Here is a 6,940-nt window from a genome sequence, read left to right on the forward strand (position 1 = left end):
TAGTCCTTAAAGTTTCAATTGCCTCTAGTTGGTCCCTAAACTTTGTGAACATAACTCATGTTAGTCCTTGAAACAATTTTTAACGTACAAACGTTAACGGAACACTGTCGTGATAGCCGGATGCTACACTAAACTTTGTAAAATGATGTCGTTTTGGTTTTGGTACTCAAATAACCCAAAAACAACATCCTAAATGGTGTTTATTAAAATTTTACCTAACAAAATAAGTAATACGAAGTCGTTTTTGAGCTATTTAAATATCAAAACCAAAATTGCATCATTTTACAAGTTTTAACGTGACATGTGATAGTCTATAACAACGCTCTATTAACGTTTTTATACTAAAAATGGTCTCAGTGACTAATACGAGGCACGTTTATAAACTTCAGGGACTAAATAGAGGCAATTGAAACCTCAGGGACTAAATTGAAATTCGCGTGTAAGTTCAAGGACCAAATTGAGTATTATCTCGTATAATAATTAGTATATGTATAACTCTCATGTGTTGAGATATTGTGGTAATTAATTAGGGTTTATGGTTGCTAGTCTCGTTAACCATCCCCACCTTTCTAATAGTACAGTATTCTCGGTATATGCACTAAAATTTCACAAATAATGTACATTATCTAAAGAGTTTAATTTTGCAATGTAAAACGTTTTATACAATTATGCAATTACATCCGTTCTTTTGGATGATTATCATGCGATTAATATAAGAGGTAGTTTTTTTATTAATGTGACATTACTTAATTAGATGCACGTATAAAATTACTTTACATCAAAATTAAATTCTTATGTAAAATAATGTCAAAGTTCAATTCAAGTGTTGTGCTCTAGGATTATTTACCGGTCTTCATTTTAATTTATTTTATTATGATGTTTAAATATTACATTGTAAATTTTGTCATTCATCATAACTCACTCATACAATATATAAGAACTAACTTAGAAAAGGAATTTCATAGCATAATTGATTACACTCTTAGCTTCTTACCATGTTGAGTGGTGAGCTTTTATCAGCAGAAGATTGCATAAATAAATTATATTGTATCACCAAAAAATTTTTTTATAGTAATTAGTAATCTTAAAATAGACTAAGTGAAGATTATTCAACCATTTATCTTTTATTCTCTAAATAATAAATATTAAACCGTTTTTTTGTTTTGGTCTGGAAGTTTTAAATTTCACAGGCCAGCTCCACCTTTCAAGTTTTTTATTTATATATTTGGGCTGAGCAGTTTATTCTTACATGTAAACAGGAGCCCAATAAAGTTCTGTTTTAAAGCTATTTTTGACAAGGCAAATTTAAAAAAAAAACCCTAATAAAACAGCAATTTTCGCAGATAAATTATACAAAAACAGGAAATATGTATATCATGGTTCCTACATAAACTCAAAACAATCTCACTGGTCTACACTTTTTATAAAAAATATTATTTTAATATTAATATTCTTTTAACGACTACCATGTATTTTCTTTATTTTATTAATTTAAAAAATTCAATTATAATTAATTAATTAATTAATTAATAACAACCGTATTTAGAATTATTTGATTGTCAAAATTCAAAACTCAAAACCATGTTTATATAACATTTCTCATCTTATTAAGATTGACAGTTTGAGGGGACTTCACAATGGCCAAACCATATTCTAAGAGATCATCAATTTGTGCAACCCAACTCTTGCTTCAGTTGCTTGATGTTCTACAATATATAGGTACATCATCATTATTCCAACATTATTTCACATGAATTATATACATCTACATCATCATGTGAGAATACATTTTTAGTCACTACTAGATTGAATTAAACAGCTTAGAACTTCAAATTCACTTTTATTTAAAAAGACTCACGTAAATTGAAGTATTTACACAGTGTCCAAATTAAAGATAATATACAAAAATTATATTATTGCATTGATGGAACTAATTATCTTTTTCTGAAAAAAGAATCCCTAGAAAATTTGGTATAAAACTATAAGATGACATCATTATTTAATTTAGAAGAAAGGAAAGATTAGTTAGTAGTTTTAAGGATTAAGTATATTTTTTATCCTTGAAATTTAGTAAAAATTTTAAAAATATCCCTTAATTTTATTTTATTTTAATTTCATCTCAAAAAATTTTTATTTCATCAAAAATACAACTGATAGCTAATTGTTAAAATATTTAAGAACAATCCAACAAAAATGCATAAAAATTATACTTGATTTGCTTGTGTTAAAAGTTGTTCTTATAAAATTATTGTTAAATTAGTCCTAAATTTTTTGAAAAATTAGCCGTCAACTAGAAAGATATTTAATGTAAATCGAAAATTTATGAAATAAAATTAAAACAAAATAAAATTTAAAAATATTTTTAAAATTTTTGTCAAATTTTAAAAACAAAAAATACATTTTAGTCTAGTGTTAATTAACATTGCCCATAGAATATTATTAAAGGTTTATCCATGTGTATGATCCACAAATGCTAGCTTTTCCATTGTTATATTTATACAACGTGCACATGCAAATAATCATGCGTTGCATGGTGATGAAAAATATTGGGTCTATTCCTAAAGCAAGTTATGAAGCCAACCAACTTAAGCTATAAAGGGTTCAATTATTTGAACATCACATCACATCATCACCCCATCAAATGGAAATACTTGAGATACAAAGGGAGAAGGGACTAAAGTGATAAGAAAGAGGAAAAATTATTTTAATAAATAAAAATAAAAAATTAAGTATTAAAGAAAATTTAATTTTCAAAGACTATCAATATAAAACAATTTTACACAAACAATCAATCGCGTTACGTCAATAAAATAATTAATTTTTTAAATTTACCACTTAAAAAATCATGTAAATATATAAATCTAGTTAAACAATTGTGTACATCAAAAATTAATTCTTATTCTTAAAATTAAGTTAAATATAAATAATATCTAAAAAAATAGAAATGAAACTTGATAAGTACAATAATGTATGTGAACATGCTAATAAATTATATATGATAAATTGACTAGAGTCTGAATATATAGTGAAAAAACTATTGGAGAGATTTGGAGGTTGTAAATAGTATTTTTCGAAGTTCCAATTAAGGCAATAATGAGAGAATTTCATGTCAGGCTTTTTCATTGAGAGGTAGATGGCAATGCCAGAATCTGATAATGAAAATAAGGACTTAACATAAAATGTATGATGTGTGTGTGTCTATTATGATAATCTTTCTTTCTTTGTGCAGAGACAATTCGAAGAAAATGCATAACACTCTTGCATGTGAGCATAGCAGAATGCACATGCTCTTGTATTTCTGCCACTTTGTCAAATTCCTTGCAATCTCTTTCTCACTTATAAACCCTTTCACTTTTGTATACTTCATTATTTTTATATTTTTTTGAGAAACTTTAATTTAATTTTGTATGTAAACATATTTTAATACCCTAAATTTAAATTGATTCACAACAAAATAAAATGAGTCTTAGTAATTTAATATTTACATAAATAATAGATATTATTTTTGACTAAAAAATAAATATGAAGAACAATATAATTTTTATTAATTATTTAAAAATCAGAGATATAGTAATATTTTTTAAGGTATAATTAATTTTACACAAAATGATTAATTGACTTGTCACTTAAACTAAAGATTTAGTTTTAAAAATAGTTAAGTAACAATACAATTTTATCTTTCATTTTTTTTTGGTAGGTCAAAATCATTAATTAGATTAGAAGGTTTACTCTAAATGTGTTGTTAAGGTTATGTTTATGGGGGGGAGGAAAAAAATGTATTTAATTCCTTGTTGAAGTGTGCGACAAACAGACACAAAGAATGTGGAAAAGAGGAAAAAAGCTTTTTCTTTCCCAGCCAGTTTTCTTGCTTTACAACTTCATTCTTCATACAAATTTTCATTTTTCTCTTTTCTTCGATTCAACTGATCAACTAAAGTGACTGACCAACGAGCTTGTAATTAATATTTTCTTTTTCTAATCTTGTTATGATTTTATTGGTTAAACTATGAAGCACCGATATTTTTTGAAGTTGTTATCTCTACATGTCAAACACATTGTGGATATAATATTCATTTAACACTCGTTTGACACACGTATTTAAGTATTTTTGTATTTAACCGTATCTTAATAAAAATAAAAAATATTTTTTTAGTTTGAACACACCTAAATATCATTACATATCAGTTGTATCTATTGGTAGCAAACAGACTTAATTCGCTGGAATCGGCCTGCGTAACCCGTCAAAAAGGTGGGCCGAGATGAAAAATTAGAACCGCAAAAAAGTAAAAGCCCGCCTAACCCGCACCGCTTAAACCGTAGATTTTGACGGGGCGGACGGACTTTCCGCCGGGCTTAGTTGTTTCTAGCAAGGGGGTATTTTTGTAATTTTTCGGTCAAAATCCAATTTTTCCCAACCCAACTTACAAGAGTATGAAAATGAAAATTGAGTGTTTTAAATTATATTTATATTGCTTTAGAGACAATATTTATAATTATGTTTTGAATTATGTTTATTTTACTTTAAAGACAATATTTATAATTACAAAAATTTTAATGTTTGTGAATATAAAAAATATAATTTTTTTAAGTCTTTAAAACTTATAAATTTAGTTACCATCCCTAATTGTATCCACTATCCAACCTTATTCTTAATTTATATTCTTAAAATGAGTTTAAAAATAATATATATTATTATTTGATATTGTAAAAAATATTTTAAATATTTTACATAATTAAAAAATTAAAATTAATTAAAATATAATTATAATTTATCTAAAAAATACTTTATAATTTATATATATGCAATGTCTTCCTGTTTTATAAAAAATTAAAATTTATGTATCCCTATGTCTCGTATCATATTGTATTCTATGTCTGTATCAATAATATTCATATTTTATAGGTTAAAAATGAATTGTGCTAAATTTTTTATCAATAAAAATTAAATTTTGAATCTTTAATTTTAGATCATAAAATTTCTATAGTACCATGTCATAATAATAATTAGGGAAAATTCCACTCCCCTCTCCTGTGAGATGTTAAAATGACACTCCTCTCCCCTCTATTTTATAAATGTATATTTTTCTCCCTTCTAACTTTTAAAAAACCTCCTCTTTAATCCATTTTAAACTTTTTGTGTTAACTTTATCTATTTTTTAGAAAAAAAGAGAAAATTTCACTCCCCTTTCCTCTATTTTATAAATGTACATTTCTCTCCTTTCTAACTTTTAAAAAATCTCCTCTTTAATCTTTAATCCATTTCAAATTTTTCTGTGTTAACTAATGTTAACTTTATCCATTTTTTAAGAAAAAATAAAATATTTTTTAAAAAATACCTATTAGCAAAAATTTTAATGTTAAAATAATATATATAAATATCGAAAAATTAATAGTAAAATATAAAAAAATCGTTAACGAAAATTTTGGTAAAATTATAATTTAATAATTAAAAAATTATTGAAGGATATTTTAGGAAAAAAATAATATAATTATTAAATTTTTTAAAAAATACAATTTAATCAATAAAAAATAATTTATTAAAAAATATTTTAGTAAAAAAATATAATAATAAAAAATAAAAAATTTTTTAATGGGTATTTTTTTTAAAAAATAATTTATTTTTTCTTAAAAAATGGATAAAGTTAACATTAGTTAACACAAAAAATTTAAAATAGATTAAAGAGGAGATTTTTTAAAAGTTAGAAGGGAGGAAAATGTACATTTATAAAATAGAGGGGAGGGGAGTGTCATTTTAACATTTTGCAGGGGAGGAAAATGGAATTTTCTCTAATAATTATAGTGTAAGCGAATGTACGAAATTATTATTACAGCATAATTTTAATACAATAATTATAATTAAGATTAATTAAAACAAAACTTTTTTTTTGTATAATATTTTATCAAGTGGACTTCATTCCTAATAAGAGCATTTTTTTTTCCTCTTCGTGTATATGTATGAATCCTGATTGGTCCATTGATGCCAATAATGTTATTGCATTATATGTCGTAATCTTATCTTCAGTTTAATGAGAGCTAAAAAGAATAGATGAACTATCCCTCCTTCTATATAACAAAATATAGATTTTAAGAAAACATTTAAATTATATTGGACCCAATCAACTAATGTTGTATGGCATATGCAATACACACATCACTCCAATCATTTATAAGATCAGAGAATCAAGGTGGAAAGTTATTCTTCTCCACATGCTAGGTACATTCTTTTTCTTAGCTAGCATGATTTTTTTAAAACATATAGTATTATGTTAGATCGTATAATATATATAATTATTTTGTAAAGTAAATTCAATTCTATCCAACATTGTTTGGAGTAATAGTCCAAATAATTTCTTAAAAAATATTTAGTTGAATATTTTAATTTTTAATAAATTTTAATTATTAAATGAATTTTTAAATTTTTATCTTTTAGATAAATTAGTATTTAAATTATTTACTTATATAAAAGACTGACATAAGAATTTTAAAAATTTACAAAAATTGTTATGAAAATTGATATATCTAGCAAAATAAAAAATTAGAGGCTGATTTGATAATTAAAATTTGTTGAGAATTAAATTGTTCGACTAAAAATTTTTTGAAGACTGATTTATTATATTAATTTTGATCACATACATATATATATACACACTAATGAACTATTTATGTTTTCGAATAAAAAAAGTAATGAAAAAAAATGAAAATAAAACCAAAGATTTGTGTCTAGCAAAAGATTACTACTTTCCCCCTCTATTTTAGTGGATAATTTATAAATATTTCTGTAAAAAATTTTAATTAAAGCGGTTAGAGACAAGTTTAATATCTGATGGGATAATCATCAAATAAATTCAATATAAAATTAATAAAACAATTACTTTAATTATCTCTTTTCCTAATTAAAAATTCAGGTAACAATGTAAACCCCAAAATTTCAAATCTCACT

The sequence above is a fragment of the Arachis duranensis genome, chromosome 2, assembly GCF_000817695.3.
Source record: "Arachis duranensis cultivar V14167 chromosome 2, aradu.V14167.gnm2.J7QH, whole genome shotgun sequence".
Taxonomy (NCBI): domain Eukaryota; kingdom Viridiplantae; phylum Streptophyta; class Magnoliopsida; order Fabales; family Fabaceae; genus Arachis; species Arachis duranensis.